Here is a 20,123-nt window from a genome sequence, read left to right as displayed (position 1 = left end):
AACGACTTTCAGACAAAATACCCACTTAGTGCGATAAAAATGTTAAAACGCACGGTGAGAGAATATTCTGAGAGATCAAAATACAACTGTATTGTGCACACAAATTATTCTTCTTTTTTATACTGAACAGGGGTAGTCGTTAAATTTCAACCAGTGATTGAATTGCATTTACATTTTGCTTATTCTGTATTCATTTTACTAAATGAAAGGTTTTTCAGCAACTTTGTCCGTTACAAAATGGCGCCCGTGTATTTTTGACTAATACCTGTTTGGCCCATTTCTATATCTATGCATACGATCCTATGTCTACTGAAACGTGACATGACTTACGCGTCGGTAGAAGACCATCTGTTTTGGAATAAACAGATCAAGCATCCTTGGGTGTCCGTGGTTTCTTTTTCTGAGGCAGAGAAAGTATTCTTGTGTTATTAAGGGATTCCGGATCCCAACCACGGACCGCTGCGCAGCCAAGCCCCATACTACCGGAAGTTTGTGTAAAATAAATATATATATATATATAGAAAAAAGGAAACAGGCGCTTTGACAGGACTCTTGAAATAAAGCAACTTTCAAGATATTGGGCCTCACATCGTTTTTCTTGCCAGTGTGGTGTTTGTGGGCTGCTCCGTGCCCATGCAGTGAGGCCACCCTGAAGGGCCTGGGGCTCCGGAAACGGGGGAACGCTGTTGCTTCTTTATGATGTTAATTGAGGAGCCTGGCTCACTCGCGCCTTCCAACCCACGAAGGGATGACTACATAGTAAATGGAATGGCGCGTGGAAGGGATTTGAAGGGGGATGATTCCCTGCTTTAATCGTGCCTGAAAGATGCAGTTTGTCTCATGAGCCAAATATTTTAAGAACACCTGCGACGTGGACTAAACTCACCTGCCTGCTTTAAAAACGATTCCATGTAAATATCAGTGCTTGTGCAACAAACATTACCACCGAGGTAAAAAACACAGCTTTGGATTGCCAGTTTAACATTGAGAAATATGCACAATGCACTATGGGAACGGTAGTGCTGGTAAATGCAGTCACGTGATACACCTTTAAAATTACGCCAGAGCGCACCTGGGCGCTTGTGTTCCTGTCCGTGATCAAGGCAACATGCTGAAACGTTGGGCAAAAAGGAAACAGGCACTTTGACAAGACTCTTGAAATAAAGCAACTTTCAAGGTATTGGGCCTCACATCGTTTTTCTTGCCAGTGTGGTGTTTGTGGGCTGCTCCGTGCCCATGCAGTGAGGCCACCCTGAAGGGCCTGGGGCTCCGGAAACAGGGGAACGCTGCTGCTTCTTTATGATATATATATATATATATATATATATATATATATATATATATTCATAGAAGGGTTTGCCTTTTGTGGGATGCACTCGAGATGGATGGATATAGCACAAAGGAGATGTGGCCCCCAACCTCCAGACAGTTCTTGCGACGCGTTTCGGGCCTTGCGCCCTTCTTCTCTGGCAACTGTCACACAAACAAACAAGCGCCACTGCCAGGTGATTCCTTTAAATAATTTATTAAATCACGCCCTTGTGGGCCGGCTGAAATGCCGTCTCAAAGCATCCTGGGCCTGGTAGTTTCAATGTCAAACCCATGTGGGTTGCTTGTTACAAAGGTGAATTTTCGAAAGTTTCTTGCTGCATGGTACACGGAGACAAACAAACTCCTTGATAGTGCGCATCCATTACTCACGCACTTGGCTGCCCCAATAAACAGCCGCGGACCCGCTGTGTGTGGCGCGGTGGTGCTTCCCTCGACCTGGCGGGCCGGAATATATTCATAGAAGGGTTTGCCTTTTGTGGGATGCACTCGAGATGGATGGATATAGCACAAAGGAGATGTGGCCCCCAACCTCCAGACAGTTCTTGCGACGCGTTTCGGGCCTTGCGCCCTTCTTCTCTGGCAACTGTCACACAAACAAACAAGCGCCACTGCCAGGTGATTCCTTTAAATAATTTATTAAATCACGCCCTTGTGGGCCGGCTGAAATGCCGTCTCAAAGCATCCTGGGCCTGGTAGTTTCAATGTCAAACCCATGTGGGTTGCTTGTTACAAAGGTGAATTTTCGAAAGTTTCTTGCTGCATGGTACACGGAGACAAACAAACTCCTTGATAGTGCGCATCCATTACTCACGCACTTGGCTGCCCCAATAAACAGCCGGGGACCCGCTGTGTGTGGCGCGGTGGTGCTTCCCTCGACCTGGCGGGCCGGAATATATTCATAGAAGGGTTTGCCTTTTGTGAGATGCACTCGAGATGGATGGATATAGCACAAAGGAGATGTGGCCCACAACCTCCAGACAGTTCTTGCGACGCGTTTCGGGCCTTGCGCCCTTCTTCTCTGGCAACTGTCACACAAACAAACAAGCGCCACTGCCAGGTGATTCCTTTAAATAATTTATTAAATCACGCCCTTGTGGGCCGGCTGAAATGCCGTCTCAAAGCATCCTGGGCCTGGTAGTTTCAATGTCAAACCCATGTGGGTTGCTTGTTACAAAGGTGAATTTTCGAAAGTTTCTTGCTGCATGGTACACGGAGACAAACAAACTCCTTGATAGTGCGCATCCATTACTCACGCACTTGGCTGCCCCAATAAACAGCCGCGGACCCGCTGTGTGTGGCGCGGTGGTGCTTCCCTCGACCTGGCGGGCCGGAATATATTCATAGAAGGGTTTGCCTTTTGTGGGATGCACTCGAGATGGATGGATATAGCACAAAGGAGATGTGGCCCCCAACCTCCAGACAGTTCTTGCGACGCGTTTCGGGCCTTGCGCCCTTCTTCTCTGGCAACTGTCACACAAACAAACAAGCGCCACTGCCAGGTGATTCCTTTAAATAATTTATTAAATCACGCCCTTGTGGGCCGGCTGAAATGCCGTCTCAAAGCATCCTGGGCCTGGTAGTTTCAATGTCAAACCCATGTGGGTTGCTTGTTACAAAGGTGAATTTTCGAAACTACCAGGCCCAGGATGCTTTGAGACGGCATTTCAGCCGGCCCACAAGTGTACAAACATTGTGTACAAACTCAGCAGCCCATAGATAATCTGCCCACTCTCCATCTTGTTTCAAAAAGAACTGTCTGGAGGTTGGGGGCCACATCTCCTTTGTGCTATATCCATCCATCTCGAGTGCATCCCACAAAAGGCAAACCCTTCTATGAATATATATATATATATATATATATATATATATATATATATATATATATATATCTACATATATACATTTTCTCTTTCTTCCGTCCAACGACAAAGATTGACGACGCTCTGTTCTGGCCAAATATTTTATTGGAACAGCTTGGAAGGACGCGTTTCGCCTGCCCAGCAGGCTTGTTCACCAACAGAGCGTCGTCAATCTTTGTCGTTGGACGAAAGAAAGAGAAAATATTACGGACCCTTCCTGGGAGGTCCTTTGCGGCGACGCACCCGTTGGTCTGGTGAGCGGCGGCTGTACCGAGGAAAAGAGAAACATACATATATATATATATATACACACCTTTCCTTGTACACTACATAATGTATAAGGGTCTCCAGCGGATCCACAGATCCACCACTAATTTATACGAAAGGCCATGCTGAGCACCACGATGGATTCGCAAATCCGGCATGACATGTACAGAGAGGTTACATGAGGTTCAACCAATGGTAAGTGTCCCCAGTCAAATTCATCAGCTGGTTTCTAATAGGGTGATGATTTGTGGGTTAGAAAGACTTATCCCATCTATAAACCTTTGTTTCTTGAGTTTAACTGTGGCTAATGACAGGGTGAAAGAAATGTCAACAGTAGCTAGCTAGAGAATCTTTGATTGGATTGGTTATGACACATGAAATGCGTGATACGCCTAATGCCATGCAGTGGAGGAGTTGTGGAGGAGCAAGGAAGCAAGGAGCAGCCGTGTGAAAAGGTGGCCTGCCAGCCATTCGTCTGTAATGCCGCAATTGCAGTCACAGCTTCAAAAGCCACAAGATGAGCCTATTGGTTGTGTCAAGGTTCAAAGTGTATTCTTTCAGGAATCTTGCACAGGAACAGAGACGCTGATTCCCAACTCCCCTTCAAGGATATCTCTGTGGTCCAGCTAAATATCTAGACCCCAAATCTACCCCCAAGGGGGAAAGGGGAGTGGATAAAATAATAAACTAGGAAGAGACTGGTCCTGAAACTTGTCTTCTCTCCTTCGCCTGCTTCTTCGTCCAATCTGCAGACTGTGTATTATCTGAGAGAATCTAAATAACAAGTGTAAAAGTTATTAAACACTTCTACCTTTACACTATTCTAATATTCTATTCAATTCCTATGTTATTTTACCTACCCTAAGTTCCAAGTACTGTGCCTCTCCTCTATATTTACTCTTTGATACCTTCTCTCTTTTTTCATATTGTTGCTCCTGGAGAATCCACCTATCAAACAAGATATCACTTAGTCTACTTATCTTCCTGGTTAACCTTAAGTATTCTTTTATTTTTTGATAAGCCCCTTCTTTACTTACTTTGTGTGGTGCTTCTAATCTCTGAAAGAACTCTTCTCAATACTTGTATTTATTTTACTAACTATGTAGAAGTCTTCTCTTTTGAGCTGCTCTGTATTTTTTATGTAACCTTTTTTTTTCCTTTCCTTGCAGGATAATTGTCGTGTTATGGTAAGTATCTGTCTAAGTCTCTAACTATACACAATTGCCTTCAAATTCGTTTTGACATTTACTCATTATTTCTATCGTTTGTCACTTAGCTTATGTCTTCTTTCTTCCTTCAGGTTCTCTCAGCGTTAGATTTACACCGGCAAATTGCTTTCGCCAGTTGACGTGGATTACTGAGGAAGAGGCGCCACCAACTGCCACTTCTGAGAACTTCTCATCACAAAATCACCAGGTACGATGTTAAATTCTATTCTCTGATCCTGACTACTCCCGACGGAGGTAGCGAACGATTTCCAGACGAAAATCCGACGGGGTAATTACTCTAAAACTATAATTCTGTGGAGCCTTTGACTGAAGCTGCGTACTCCGTAAATGCTTCAGTGAAGTGCGCGTTTGCCCAAGCGCGCACGCTCCAACCAGCCTCTGAACACCTGTGGAGAAATAAACTAGACCGCCGCGGTGATTAGAAAGCGGCGGCCATCTTTAGGTTCCTTTTTCGATTCAGCTTTGTCCAACCATTGGTTCTTGTCTGTATTCTTCCTCTAGGCCCACGACTTCCGCCTAGCACTGTGCCTATAATTGTAAAGGCACCCTTTGGAGGTCTGACAGTACCCCCAACAAAGGAGGTCCTCTCAATCGTGGCTTCGTAGGAAATCTTTGATGAAAAGATTTCACTAACCTCGAAGCATGAACATCTGACTCCAATTTCCAAGATCGCTCCTCAGACCCATAGCCTTTCCAGTCCACTAAGTAGTACAACTTTCCTTTTACCTCCTTTGAATCTAAAATCTCCTTGACTTCAAATTCAACTCCAGATTGTAAGGGAATGGGTTTTGGAGGAAAGTTTTCGCAGTTCTAGTGGTGCTTTTTTCAACAAGGACACATGAAAAACTGGATGAACCTTCAACTTGGTGGGTAGCTTTAACCGATAAGTAACTTGAGACATCTTTTCTTCTATCCGATAAGGCCCTATAAATCTAGGTTGAAATTTTCTGTTACCCTTTAACCTAAGGTTCTTTGTACTTAACCAAACACAATCTCCTTTCTCTAATGGAGGGCCCTCTCGTCTTTTTTTATCTGCATAGGTCTTATATTTTCTTTTAGCCTGGTCTAAGTTTTGTATAACAGTCTGTTGGACTTGTTTTAAATGAGATACTAAGTCTTTCACTGCTGGAACCGAAATGTCAGTTTGCCTTATTGTGAAGTTTGGGTGTTGGCCATAGTTCAGGAAAAATGGGGAATAGCCTGTAGAGACATTTCTGGCGTTATTGTGTACAAACTCAGCAGCCCATAGATAATCTGCCCACTCTCCATCTTGTTTCAAAAGGAACAACCTTAGGTACTGCTCTAATTCTTGGTTCACCCTCTCTGTCTGTCCATCTGTCTCAGGGTGATAACTGGTTGAATACCTGGCTTCAATTCCCAGACCTTCCAGAAAGGCCTTCCAAAAATGAGACACGAATTGTGTACCCCTATCCAAAATAACAACCCTTGGAATTCCGTGAATCTTCACAATTTGTGTACTGAAGTGTCTGGCTAGCTGCTTAGCGGTGGGAACCCCTTTTAGAGCCATGAAATGTGCCATCTTAGAAAATGTGTCTACTACCACTAGAATGGTGTTGAAACCTTGACTAAGAGGTAAATCTACTATGAGATCTAATATAACTGTGTGCCATGGAAAAGGTGGTGTAGCAAAGGTTGTAACAACCCTTTAGGGGCTTGCCGTTCTGATTTTCCCTGAGCGCAGATTTCGCAGGTCTTAACGTACTTTTCAATGTCTCTGGTCATATGAGGCCACCAATAATGTCTTTTAACTAATTCTTCAGTCTTAGCTTCTCCCTTGTGTCCTGCTAAAAGAGTATCGTACAGTGCTTGATTTTGTAACTCTTCGGTAGGCAAGTACAAGGCCCCTTTATAATAGGGTAACTGATGTTGGATCTCTCTTCCTGTGTCCTCTTTAACCCAATCTTGCATTTCTCCTGGACTCATGGTTTTGGTTATTTGTTCCTTCAGGTCAATTGAGGTGGTGGCGCTAATGATTCTGGTACTTGGAATTATAGTTTAATTTTCCGTTTGACTCTTCTGGTTACTGGTTCCTAGTCTGGATAAGGCATCAGCCTTCCCATTCTGAGCTCCAGGTCTGTAAGTGATTACAAAGTCATAATCAGCAAAGTACAACGACCATCGAAGTTGCCTTGGAGTTAGTGTCTTAGCTGATTTCAGGAATTTCAAGTTTCGGTGATCAGTGAAAACTGTTACTAGATGCTGAGCCCCCATGAGATAGTGTCGCCACTCTTTAAAGGTGTCTTTAATGGCCAATAACTCCTTCTCCGTTATAGTGTAATTAACTTCTGCTGGCGTCAGTTTTCTTGACCTGTAGGCAACTGAATGCAACTGACCCGTTACCTTGTGTCATTGGGATAGCACTCCCCCGACTGCAAGATCGGAAGCATCAGTCTCGACGTAAAATGGTTCCGAGGAATCTGCATGTAAGAGTATTGGAGCAGTGGTGAAGTCTTTCTTCAGAGATTTAAAGGCTTCTTCAGTTTCTTCTGTCCAATCAAAGCAAACTCCCTTCCTGAGTAGTTTTGTAAGGGGAAGTATTTTCCGCGAGAATTCACTTATAAACCTTCTATAAAAATTTGCGAACCCTATAAAGCTCTGAACCTCCTTAACACTTTCGGAGGACTTCCAGTCGACCACCGCCTTGATTTTCCGTTCATCCATATTTATTCTGGTTGGAGAAAGGACAAAAACTAAAAACTCCACCTGAGAAACGTTGAACGCACATTTTTCTAGTTTTACAAACAGCTTGTTTTCTCTGAGCTTCTGTAAGACTCCTCTCACTTCCCTTCGATGCTTATTTTTGTCGGATGAATAAATCAGAATATCATCAATGTACACAATTGCGCATTGATCTATATATTCATGGAGGATGTCATTTATAAAATGCTGGAAGGCAGCCGGAGCGTTACACAGACCATACGGCATAACTTGGTATTCGAATAGCCCAAACCTCGTTCTGAAAGCTGTCTTCCATTCATCTCCTTCACGCATTCGGACTAGATGGTAAGCTCCTCTAAGGTCGAGTTTTGTATATATCTGTGCTCCCTTCACCTGATCCAATAGGACGGAAATGAGTGGAAGCTGGTATCGATTTTTCTTGGTGATCTTATTAATCGCGCGATAATCAATACAAGTCCTCAAATCGCCTTCCTTCTTCGGCACGAAAAATAGAGGCGAAGACACTGGAGATTGCGATGGCCGGATGAAACCATTTGCAAGGTATTTGTCCAAGTATTCTTTCAAATGACGATGTTCCTTTTCTGTTAAAGCATAAACTTGACTGCAAGGCAGATTAGAACCCGGTTCTAGGTCTATCTTACAATCATACACCCGATGAGGTGGCAATTGTTCTGCCTCCGTTTCATTGAACACATCCTCAGAATCTCGATACTCTTGTGGAATTTCTTGAGAATTGATGACGCAAACAGATACTGCAGTCATACACAACGAATGAGCTGGATTACACCCATTGGTTTTTTCCTTTGCTTCAAAACAATTCTTCTTGCAATACTCCGAGTCCATTACTATTGTCCTGGAACTCCAAATGATAGTTGGGTTGTGTTCTGTAAGCCAGGGTAGGCCTAAGATGAGCTGAAACTGGGGTGCGTCAATTAAATTGAATTGAATCACTTCTTCGCGTCCGTCACTAGAAATTAATTGCACCTGCTCCGTATGGCTCACTATGGGTCCGGAGGAGAGATTCGTTCCATCCACCGCCCGGACTGGTTCACTCTTAGATTTTAATATTGCGCGTAACCCCACCTTGGCTGCAAATTTTAGATCACAAAAGTTTCCGGTGGCTCCGGAATCTATCATTACCGAAACCTCGGTCAGTGTTACTTGCCGAAACTTTAATTACCAAAGATAAAATCAAGTGTGGGGCGGATGATTGCAGGGTATTCGCTAATTGATGTTCTTTTGGAGTTGATTTTTGGTTAGCATACACCGGTCCAACTCCCGCTACAGGTGGTGCTGCAAGTTTTCCTTCAGCTTAAAGGAAGTCCTTGGTTTCTTTGGGCAACCCCTAACAAAGTGTCCACTGGAGCCACAGTACATACATAAGTTGCCGGATCTTCTCTTCTCCTTTTCCTTTTTTGTCAAGGGACCCCTTATTGTTCCTATTTGCATAGGTTCCGAAACCATTTGTCCGTCCGCAATCTTGGTGTTTTCTGAGCGAGCCCTATCAAACCTAGGAATAATTGGTTTAAAATCTCTTCTTTTTCTCCTTTCCTCTCACCTTGACGGAAGTCTATTTCTAAGACCAGGTCTACCAGCTCTGAAATTTCCGTGGGTCGATCTGGAATTTGCGCCAGCACATCTTTGAGTTCGTCCCTTAGCCCTCTATAAAAGACTGCAGTTCTTTTACTCTCGGGCCAGTCAGTTCCCACTACCAGTTTGTTAAACTGCGCTAAGTATGCCACGAGGTCTCGGTTTCCTTGCCTTAAATTGAGTAATTCGTTATCAACCGCTTGAGAGATTCTTCGTCTGTCAAAGATCCGAAGAAATTCTTGCTTGAATGCTTCGTAATTATGCAGCAGAGGATCATCACGGGAAACCAGGGGCATGGACCAAGACGCCGCATCACCGCTTAAATATGACAACACGAAAGCTACCTTTGACTGCGCATCTGGGAAAATCGAAGGGCGACACATGAAGTGTAGAGAGCACTGAGTGATGAATATCTGAGCCTTTTGTGGGTCTCCACTAAATCGCTCTGGGGGGGCTAACGGTATAACTGGGGACAAAGACTGAATCACTTGTGTTGTTATTCTACTTGGACCTTCAATGGGAGGATCTAAAGTTTCTCGTCCTGTACTAAATGGTTGTTTTAACCCCTGAGCTAATTCTGCTGTTTCCTCCTTGAGTTTACCACCTCCTGTCTGAGACTCTGATTTTCCTCTCTTACAGCCACCAACTCCTTCTGTATTGTCTCTAAAACCGTCCCTAAGGTCTGCAAATGTATTCCTTCAGTCATTTCTGTTCGGTTGCAAGTTTTTAACGTGGACACTTCACTCTGTCAAGGTTCAAAGTGTATTCTTTCAGGAATCTTGCATAGGAACAGAGACGCTGATTCCCAACTCCCCTTCAAGGATATCTCTGTGGTCCAGCTAAATATCTAGACCCCAAATCTACCCCCAAGGGGGAAAGGGGAGTGGATAAAATAATAAACTAAGAAGAGGCTGGTCCTGAAACTTGTCTTCTCTCCTTCGCCTGCTTCTTCGTCCAATCTGCAGACTGTGTATTATCTGAGAGAATCTAAATAACAAGCGTAAAAGTTATTAATCACTTCTACCTTTACACTATTCTAATATTCTATTCAATTCCTATGTTCTTTTACCTACCCTAAGTTCCAAGTACTCTGCCTCTCCTCTATATTTATTCTTTGATACCTTCTCTCTTTTTTCTTATTTGTTGCTCCCGGAAAATCCACCTATCAAACAAGATATCACTTAGTCTACTTATCTTCCTGGTTAACCTTAAGTATTCTTTTATTTTTTGATAAGCCCCTTCTTTACTTACTTTGTGTGGTGCTTCTAATCTCTGAAAGAACTCTTCTCAATACTTGTATTTTTTTACTAACTATGTAGAAGTCTTCTCTTTTGAACTGCTATGTATTTTATATGTAACCTTTTTTTTCCTTTCCTTGCAGGATAATTGTCGTGTTATTTATTTCTGGTAAGTATCTGTCTAAGTCTCTAACTATACACAATTGCCTTCAAATTCATTTTGACATTTACTCATTATTTCTATAGTTTGTCACTTAGCTTATGTCTTCTTTCTTCCTTCAGGTTCTCTCAGCGTTAGATTTACACCGGCAAGTTGCTTTCGCCAGTTGACGTGGATTACTGAGGAAGAGGCGCCACCAACTGCCACTTCTGAGAACTTCACCTCACGAAATCACCAGGTACGATGTTAAATACTATTCTCTGATCCTGTCTACTCCCGACGGAGGTAACGAATGATGTCCGGACGAAAACCCAATGAGGTAATTACTATAAAACTATAATTCTGTGGAGCCTTTGACTGAAGCTGCGTACTTCGTAAAAGACTTCAGTGAAGTGCGCGGTTGTTCCAGCACGCGCGCTTTAACCAGCCTCTGAACACCTGTGGAGAAATAAACTAGACCGCCGCGGTGATTAGAAAGCGGCGGCCATCTTTAGGTTCCTTTTTCGATTCAGCTTTGTCCAACCATTGGTTCTTGTCTGTATTCTTCCTCTAGGCCCACGACTTCCGCCTAGCGCTGTGCCTATTATTGTCAAGGCACCCTTTGGAGGTCTGACAGGTAGCAACAAGCTGACCTGGGAAGCTGCTTGGCCTGCAGGACTTTAGGGAGGGCTCACGGAAGCGGCCCGGGTGCATGGTCCACAATCACTGCAACATTCTCGCACCTTTCTTTCCTTCCATCTTGTTGCCTGTTGCTCCACGCCGGTGTTGCTCTGTGCTCCCCCACCCATTGGTCTAATTGTGCTACCCTCTCTCTTTACGCTGATGAGGTGAGTTGGGTTGCAGTTATAGCGTGGGGGTTGGGGGAGCAACAGGCAGCAAGGGGCTTGGGCGAGAGAAGAGTTTGGTTGCTGAGTTTAGCTTAGATTGGTGCCTGGCGGACCGGGTGTCACTTGTGAGCACTGGTGGATGCTAGCGCTCAAAGCATTCAAGCGCTCTAAGACAGCATAACAAGCTACATGAGTTACACAAGTCTCTTGCAGCAATAACACAGCAGTACTAAAAGGAGCAATTACAGTATAGAAGTTAAAGTTAAAGTAGAAGTTAAAGTAGATGGACTGGAATAATTGGTATTACCGGCATTGGTGACACTGGATGCAATTTATATCAGTATCAGCACCTACACCAGTACTAGCACAATGCATGCACGTCTTAGTACTGCAACAGTATTGGTTTTTATTAATATTCTAGAAGGATTCTAAGAGCATTACAAGTGCATTACAAGGGAAAGTTATTAGCGAGCAAGCATTAAGTGCAATACCAGACGGAGGCCCAAAGTGGGCAAGACCTATTGCGGCTTTAAAAAATACCGTTGTGGATTTATTTTTCTATCCCCAGTGTCTGACGTTGTCTGAAGGTGTCTGAGGGTGCTCTTGCCCCTGGTGAAAAGGCCCAAAAGACTGAAGGGTTTTAACCAGTGAAGGCGGCCCAATACAACCACCAAACACCACCACCAAACATCAAATATCAAATAGTTGGTTGTGGACAGGATCTGGAGAATGTCAAAAGAGTAAAAAGGAGCAAAAGGCAAAACGGGCAACTGCAAACCTTAAGACAGAAATCACTTAATTTGCATTCAAATCAATCTAATGGGGGCATCCTGAGTGTGCTCCTGAGTATTATATAGATAATATGGCTGCCGCAACACCCAAAGTTTTTGTGTCAAAGCTCCGAACAGATGTCACAGTCGATACTATAGAAGAAGTAATAGAGGAAAAAGAAGTTATAGTGACATCTGCCGCCAAGGAAATATCTAATCCTACAACTAAAAGGTCTTTGTTAGTCTCTGATATTGAAAAATTGCTGCCAGTACCAATACACCCCTTGAACAGGCATGTGTTTACTATACTGTCCACTGGTCCTTCTCAGTCGCTTTCTTTTGTGCTGGTGCCAGTCAATTCTGATGCACCTGGTCACAGAGTAGATTTCTTTCTAAAGGCATTGGAGCAGCCATCAGTTCCCGCTGTGCCGCAATGAAACAAAATGATGAACTATTTTTAAAATGCATCAGTCATTGAACAGCCACTCGCGAAGGTAAATAGGGAGCGTTCATCAGCTGACGCAAAAATAAAAGAATGTCAAAGAAAGAGTTTCAGTGTGTAAATCACCCCTCTAAGAGCTTGGAAAGGTCTTGCAGAAGAAGTCAACTTACAAAGGTTCTGGATGCAGAGATAGGTCCTCCCCTAACTCTGACTGATTGCGCTCTGTCTAAGCATCAAATTATGACAGCAGCAGCCATTCATAAAGAATATAAAGCTGGGAGAAAGTAAGAGCCAGTGCCCAGAATATCAATTACTTCATCTGTAAAGAATGGAACAACTGAGAATGGCAAACAATGTCCATCTACCCCTTCTCTTAGCCTGCCCAAATCAGTTACTGCTGTCACTAGTGCAAAAAGATGAGGCGTGATGCCCCAAAACCTTTCCCAGGATGCTTGTTTCCGGTCCAGGGAGGATCTGGCCTGGCAGTTAGGGCTGGACTGTTCCCATGAGGAATGGGGTAAAGACTGATTTGCATATGGATGGGTCAAAACTGGGGTGGCGTGGTGCGCAGAAGAACAATAGATTAAACCCAGATCTTTGTGATTTGGGGGTGAATGTTTGCATTGTTCAGCATTACGTTAATCAATTGTTTCTTTTGCTTTTGTCACTGGGGGGAGACTGATTTCTCGTTTGAGTTGGAAGAAGCAGCCTTGGGCCTGGTAGATACATATCAAGGTGAGCTTAGCCCCAACAGTTCTTACCTAAACAGCACCATGAAATCAGTATCCTTGGACTGCCAGTTACCAAAGCACCTGGGTATTAATACTGCAGATTATCCCCCTCCAGAGCTGCATCCAGAGCAACCAATCCTCGCCATTATGCACACTATGTGCAGAACATTGGATGTCATGGTGAATAATCTAGCAGGGAAATCTCATCTAGCATAGCAACTATTGACTCTCACACGTATGCGGTGAAAGAATCACTTAAGAGTAATGCATTCTCCAACGAGTTAAGGACTTGCTCAAAGATCATCGCTAAGCTTACAGAAGTCCCGGAAGTCATCAGCTCAATTTTGGACAATTGCAAATATACAATAAGCAGAGGAATATTGTTAGAGTCGGGGATCTCTGGTTGGCGCAAGGTTGCCCTTGTGTCAAGCAGGAACCGTCTCCTCCACGTCAGGGCGCAGGATAACCCCTCGCGAATGACCCTTGCTCACCCTCTAGGTGCGTGGCGTGAGCAGCCAAGGCGATTCCTCAGGCGTTGTTGGTTAAGCACTTACAATCGTACACACAGTAAATACATCAATCCCCCCAGAAACGGACACCAGACTTGGATATATATAAAAATACGATTCTTTATGTAAAAATAAGGTATATATATCTCAACAGACTTATCACAAGACCAATAACGTTTTCGCTAGGCCACCAGGTTATACAGCAGGCAAATGTTCTGGGTTCGTAGTTTCAAATGGATACTTTGTAGTCTCTTTACTTGTAGTTCCAGTACTCACAGAGATCGACTCCTGCGAACGGGGAAATAAGGCGTTGCGGGCCCCGAGCCCGATACTGGAACTTCTTTCGTGATGTGGAGAGTCGGCACAGGTCGGTGCGACTCTCAGCTTGGGAAGTGTTCTTGGGTCCTCAATCAGCAGGTGTGGGCAAGTAGGCAGGCGCGGCCCGCGACCCTTTAGCACGGCGGTGCAGGGGGGTCTCCCCAGCGGGGGCGGCGCGACCTGAGATGTCCGAGGATAGCGAAGCGGGGCCACAGGGCACAGTCAGTGCAGCTGGATGACCCGGCGTAGATCACAGTCGTCGGACGGCTTCCGGCAGGAGGGGTGATAGCGCGTTCAGCGCACTCCAATGGCAGGCGGTGACAGGGGTGCAGGCGGCCTGGCCCGGGGGCAGAGAGCGGCTCCGGACGGAGCGGGGCTCTCACGGGATTGCGGCAGGCGAGCTCCTGAGTGTCACGGCCCTAGGAGGGGAGATGAGGGGCGCAGTCTCTTTTCCGGCGGGATGCACACACGGCTCGAATTGGAGGACGAGCAAGAAGCACAGAGAACCCACTGTTCCTGGGGTTCAGTTCAGGGGGCAAGCTCAGATCAAGCCCTTGGAGAATAATCAAGCACAAAGTAGCAAAGTCTTTTCAGTAAGTCTCTTCCTCTCCTCTCTCAGCAAGGCAAGCAGTAGGCCAGCTCCTCCGGCGTCTTCTTCTCCTTCTAGTCGGGCAGAGGTTCTTTGTGGTAAACAGGATTCTGCTTTCTTAGGAGCCAGGCTCCTACTTTTATACCATGGTTCTTTTGTTCTTTAGCGCCAGGGGGCCTGGGCCTGGCTCAGTCCAGTTCTGGAGCACTTTGTTATGGTGACTCTGCTCTTTCCTTTCAGCAGCAGGGCAGAGACATCAGCCGCCCCACAGGGGGTGGCGCCGGCTTTGTGGTGGCAGAGCACAGGTCTATTCAAGAGTCAAGGTGTACTCCTCCCACCCATCCAGGTGTAATCTCTCTACCCACCACCTGGCAGCCAACCTGTCTCTGGGGATCCCCCCACCCTGCTCCTTACTGTTGCGGGGCAGAACACACACACACACAGCAGAGGCGGACTGAGATGGTCAGGTCAGTAAATACTAACTTTCTAAAAGTAGTATTTACAAACCCAGGATATTAAAATAAACTTGACTACAAGAAGTATTTTATCATCCTGAGTTCAGGCATACTAAACTTGACACTTCTACCATGCTCTCTGAGTCCACGGGGGTCACAGCGTTGGCGTGATCCCAGCAGCCCATTCTGGCCTATGGAGAGCAGGTAGCCTTCAATAGTGAAAAACGACAAGGGCTGTAATTCACTACTAAGACATGCCACACACACCAGGGCATGTCTTACCTTATGCCTACAATGCACCCTGCCCTTGGGCCTACCAGAGGGGTGGCTAATATGTAGGTAAGGGAAGGTTTAGGGACTGGCAAGTGGGGGCACTTGCGCAGTCAGCGCGACGGTCCCGGACCGCGCACAGGGTCTGCGGTGGCAGGCCCTAGACACACTTTACAAGGCCGCTTCCGTGGGTGGCGCAACCAGCGCTGCAAGCCCACCAGCAGCATTGGCATTCACAAGCCCTGGCACCCCTGGTGCACTTTACTGGGGACTGACAGTGAATCCAATAAACCAATCATGGACATCAATTACAGGTACACTTTACTTCGGGAGCACTTGCACTGCGGCACGGATTAGCCGTGGCGCAGTGCCCTGAGCGGACAACACCAGCAAAACAGTCGAGGCACACCATCAAAAAGTGGAAGGGAAACTCACGCCAAGGTGCCAGGTCTAACACGTGTCCCCTCCAGCTGAAATGTGGGGAGAACTACCCTTGCCCAGGGGGTTCCTCGTCACTAAGGCGGAAATACCTGGACAGACCGTCAGCGTTGGCGTGATCTGTACCAGGACGGTGTTCCACCGTGAAGTCCATACCCTGTAGGGAGATGGACCACCTCAACAGCTTCGGGTTTTCACCCCTCATTTGCATCAACCATCTGAGGGGCCTGTGGTCCGTCTGAACCCGGAAGTGAGACCCAAACAAGTAGGGTCTTAGCTTCTTCAGCGCCCAGACCACAGCGAATGCTTCTCGCTCAATTGCACTCCACCTACTTTCCCGTGGAAGTAACCTCCTACTGATGAAGGCTACGGGTTGGTCCCAGCCCTCCTCAGTCATCTGTGAGAGAACAGCCCCTACACCATGCTCTGAAGCGTCTGTCTGTACTAGGAATTCCTTGGAGAAGTCAGGGGCCAAGAGCACGGGCGCCGTGCACATGGCAGTCTTCAGGGTGTCGAAAGCTTTCTGACAGGTGTCAGTCCAAATCACGTTCCTGGGCTGCTTCTTCGAAGTCAGCTCTGTCAAGGGGGCAACGATCGTTCCATAGCCCTTGACAAACCTCCTGTAGTACCCAGTGAGCCCCAGGAAGGCCCTCACTGCGGTCTGCGTCTTGGGGGGTTCCCAAGCCAGGATGGTTTCAATTTTGGGTTGCAAGGGTGCCACCTTGCCACTCCCCACTTGGTGTCCCAAGTACACCACGGAACCCTGCCCGATCTGGCACTTGCTTGCCTTGATCGTGAGGCCTGCTCGGCGCAGCGCCATCAACACTTCCCAGAGGTGGCGCAGGTGTTCAGGCCAGGTGGCACTGAACACTGCGATGTCATCCAGGTAGGCGGCACTGAACGCATCCAGCCCAACCAGTACCTGGTTGACCAACCTCTGAAAGGTGGCAGGGGCATTCTTCATCCCAAATGGCATGACTCGGAACTGGAAGTGCCCATCTGGTGTAGAGAATGCTGACCTCTCTTTGGCCCCATCGGTCAAGGCGATCTGCCAGTACCCAGACGTTAAATCAAACGTGCTGAGGAACCGGGCAGCCCCCAGCCGATCAATGAGCTCATCAGCTCTGGGGATGGGGTGCGCGTCAGTCTTCGTTACTGAATTGAGTCCTCTGTAGTCCACACAGAACCGGAGTTCAGGTGTGGCTCCCGGCGCAGCAGCCTTTGGGACCAAGACCACGGGGCTGGACCAAGGACTGCTGGAGGACTCAACCACCCCTAGCGCAAGCATTTTGGAGACCTCCTCCTTAATGCAAGCTCTGACCCTGTCAGTTACCCTGTAAGCCTTGTGCTTTACAGGTAAGCTGTCTCCTGTGTCCACATCATGGACGCACCAATCTGTGACACCAGGAACCAGGGAGAATCGGTCGGAAAACTGTCCCAGCAAGTGGCGGCAATCTTCCTGTTGTTCGGGCGTCAAGGTGGGTGAGAGGTTAACTCCATCCACTGACCCATCTTTCTCAGAGGCCACTAAGAGGTCAGGAAGAGGCTCGGTCTCCTCTTCCATTCCATCATCAGTGGCCAGCAGCATGCCCACTTCGGTCCTCTCCAAGTGGGGCTTAAGGCGGTTAACATGTAGGACCCTCAAAGGGTTCCTGGGAGTCTGCATGTCCACCAAGTAGGTGATAGGACTTTTGCGCTCCACAACCTCAAATGGACCTGTCCACTTATCCTGAAGTGCACACGGCTCCACTGGGGCCAAGACCCACACCTTTTGTCCAGGTTGAAGCTCTACCAGAGTGGAATTCCGGTCGTACCACCGCTTCATCTCCTCCTGGCTGGCTTCCAGATTTGCCTCAGCAAGTTGCCTGAAACGCCGAGTCTGGTTTCGAAAGGCCAGCATGTAACTATATACATTCTGGGGAGGTTTCCTGGGAGATTGCTCCCAGCCTTCCTTTACCAAACTCAGAGGTCCTCTTACCGGGTGACCATACAGAAGCTCAAAGGGGCTGAACCCTAGAGACTTCTGTGGCACCTCTCGGTAAGCGAAGAGCAGGCATGGCAAGAGGACGTCCCACTTACGCCTCATTGGACCGTCCAGGCCCATGATCATGCCTTTGAGGGTTCGGTTGAATCTCTCAACCAACCCATTTCCTTGGGGATGGTAAGGAGTGGTGAACTTGTAAGTTACCCCACACTCCTTCCACAGGGATTTCATATATGTGGATATGAAATTGGTCCCCCTGTCGCTCACCACCTCTAGAGGGAATCCCACTCGGGAGAAAATCCCCATCAGTGCCCGTCCCACCACGGGGGCCGTCACTGTCCTCAGAGGGATGGCTTCAGGGTACCGGGTGGCATGGTCCACCAAGACCAGGATGAACCTGTTGCCCAGGGCTGTCTTGGGGTCCAGAGGCCCCACAATATCAATACCCACTCGTTGGAATGGCGTACCGACCACAGGGAAAGGTTGTAGAGGAGCCTTATGCTTCCCTCCGCTCTTACCACTTGCCTGGCAAGTCTGACAGGTTCTGCAGTAGGAATCTGAATTCTTATGCATTTGGGGCCAGTAAAAGTGGGTGACAAGCCTGTCATAGGTCTTGTCCATCCCCAAATGTCCTGCTAACGGCACATCATGAGCCAGCCCCAGTAGGAAGGTTCTGAACTTCTGGGGTACCACCAGCACACGGGCTGACCCAGGTTCAGCAGCCTTAGGCTCGGAATACAGGAGGTCACTCTCCCAGTACACGTAGTGTGTTTTGGCCTGAACACCATTGGCCTGGTCTGCAGCCTGTTGCCGCATACCCACGAGAGAAGGGCATTCTTTCTGCTCCCTGCAGAATTCCTCCCTGGAGGGACCTCCTTCTTGCTGCCAATGGGTCAGCTCAGGCAGATCTCCCAGTTCGGCAATCTGTTCCCCGGTAGGCTCCAGAGCATCCCCCTCAGGGTCTACTTCCTCCTGGGCCGTGGGAACTTCGGGGGCCGGTTTCCCGCGCCTCCTGCGCCTTCTCCCTAAGGCCGGTTCCTGGACCTCTCCCTCAGGCTCCAGGACCCTCTCAACACCCCTACTGGCTGCCATGGACCGGGTGGTCACGCACGCCCAGTCGGGTAGACCCACCATCCTCAGATGCGTGGTCTTCTCCACCTTTTCCCAAGGGGAGCTCTCCAGGTCGTTCCCTAGCAGACAATCTACAGGCATGTCAGTTCTCACAGCGACTTGTAGAGTACCAGAGACCTCCCCCCACTCAAAGGGAACTTGAGCCATTGGACAACGACTCTCTACGTTGTCAGCATTGACAACCCTACAGTAGGCATGGGGTACAATTTGCTCTTGAGACACCAGGTGTTGCCTCACCGAGGTCACGCTGGCTCCTGTATCTCTAAGAGCCTCAACCTTCTTTCCATTGATGGTCACCACCTGCCCATATTTCTTAGTGTTAGAGGGCAGGTAGGTTACAGGGACCATCTCACTGTCTCCTAGCGAGACTAGGGTCATCTGCCCGGGACCCCCACCCTCCTGGACTGCTACTTCCTCCCCAAAGTTAACACTAGCTACTTGCCGGGGTGGAGCACCAGTGGGTGCGGTCTTACCAAACAGGCGACACTTAGGATCAGAGGCAATGTGACCCGGATCACCACACTTATAACAATTGAAGGGCCCCTTTGGAACAGGTCTACCTGTCGGGGCCCCGTTCTGCTGCGGGGGTGGGGGAGGCTGAGAACCCTTCTGCTGGTTCCCTTGGGAATTACTTTGGGGGCCTTTTTGGAACCCCTTCTGTTTACCCTTGTCCCCCCCACTCTTCTGCTGGGGACCCTGCCCACCTTTGGCGCAGTCTCCCACTTGACCCTTGTGGACCCTGGTGCTGAGCCAGCGGTCCGCCGCCTCAGCAAGCTTCCTCGGGTTGGACAGCTTGCTATCAATCAGGTGCTGGCGTAGCTCAGGAAAACATTGACTGGACAAGTGCTCCCATGCAATTAAATCAAGCAGCCCTTGATAATCATTCACTTTGCTACCCTTCACCCAACCATCCAGCGCTCTGCAGAAAAAGGTCACATACTCCACATACGTACTCTCAGGGATCTTCTTCGTCTCCCTGAACCGCTGTCTATATAGCTCCGGAGTTAACCCATACCTGGTCATTAAAGCTTCCTTCATATGGGGGTATGAGGTTTGGAGATCTAAGGGTAAATCTAACAGTGTGTCACGCCCTTCAGCAAGGAACCTTCCCCACAACCCCGCTCCCCAGTCTTTCTCAGGGACCCGGTGTGAGGACATGGCCACCTCGTAGGCCCTAAACCACTGCCCTATGTCATCCTTTCTGAAATACTCCTTTACTACATCTTTGGGGATGTACACCTTGGACTCTACCTGCGCTGGTGGAGTGCTGCCACCAGAAGGAGC

General features: G+C 47.6%; 1 protein-coding gene and 1 long non-coding RNA gene across 4 annotated transcripts in view; one reads left to right on the top strand and one right to left on the bottom strand.

Moving 5' to 3' along the window:
* LOC146812686 (uncharacterized) overlaps positions 1-20,123 on the bottom strand; it is a 213,228-nt gene that overhangs the window by 60,291 nt on the left and 132,814 nt on the right. The gene's annotated exons all lie outside the window — the stretch shown is intronic.
* On the top strand, positions 4,826-10,561 carry LOC146812687 (uncharacterized). Its single transcript, XR_014966885.1, has 3 exons — positions 4,826-4,874; positions 10,359-10,384; positions 10,498-10,561. It is a non-coding gene; the product is annotated as an uncharacterized LOC146812687 (long non-coding RNA).

The sequence above is a fragment of the Triturus cristatus genome, chromosome 7 (assembly GCF_964204655.1).
Source record: "Triturus cristatus chromosome 7, aTriCri1.1, whole genome shotgun sequence".
Classification (NCBI taxonomy): Eukaryota; Metazoa; Chordata; class Amphibia; order Caudata; family Salamandridae; genus Triturus; species Triturus cristatus.
Note: the sequence above shows the minus strand (reverse complement) of the source record. Positions and strands in the feature narration are given on the sequence as shown.